Source organism: Mandrillus leucophaeus, unplaced genomic scaffold, assembly GCF_000951045.1.
Source record: "Mandrillus leucophaeus isolate KB7577 unplaced genomic scaffold, Mleu.le_1.0 Scaffold1212, whole genome shotgun sequence".
Lineage (NCBI taxonomy): Eukaryota > Metazoa > Chordata > Mammalia > Primates > Cercopithecidae > Mandrillus > Mandrillus leucophaeus.
The window spans coordinates 64,460-65,208 of record NW_012100455.1 but is presented as its reverse complement, the minus strand read 5'-3'; positions in this window follow the sequence as shown (position 1 = coordinate 65,208).

The following is a 749-nucleotide window of genomic DNA, read 5'->3' as shown; positions in this document are numbered from 1 at the left end:
TTTTTGGCTCAGTCTGCCCATTATATGAAAATTCGTGGCCAGGTGCAGTGGCTTACATCTGTAATCCCAGCACTTTGCAAGGTGGAAGTGGGAGGATAGCTTGGGCCCAGAAGGTCTATACAAGCCTGAGCAACATAGAGAGAGCTTCTCTATACAAATAAAAATAAAAATAAAAATAAATTAGATGGGCCTAGTGGCATGCACCTGTAGTTCCAGCTACACCAGAGGCTGAGTAGAATTGCTTGAGTTCAGGCAGTTCAGGTTGCTGTGAACCATGACTGCGCCACTGCTCTCCAGCCTGGACAACTGAGTGAGAGTAGAGCTCAAGGAAAAAAAAAGAAAAGAAACATGTAGTATTAGGACTGGTACACCTTTCTAATTGTATGATATACTTCAATGAAACGTTTAAAAATAGTACTTTGAAATAAGTTAAAAATTAAAGAAAACGAGAGATAAGAGATATGGAAAAATTAGAAGCCAATAATTAGATGGAGGATTTAAATATTGACATATCATATAACACTACTTAGTTTGGTGTGAAATTATTGTTTGTTTTATTGTTCTAGACCCTAAGCATGCAAATGGAAGCTAGTTTCATTGAATAATGGATTTAGATAGGAGAAATCTCTGAATCATAGTTTGCAGGTTACAATGTGCTTTCACTTATCTCTTTTGGCAGCATCCAGCTACACTATTGTGGGTGGGTGGGTCTAATGGTGGGTGTTTGTGGAAGGCAAGTGGAAAGAAAA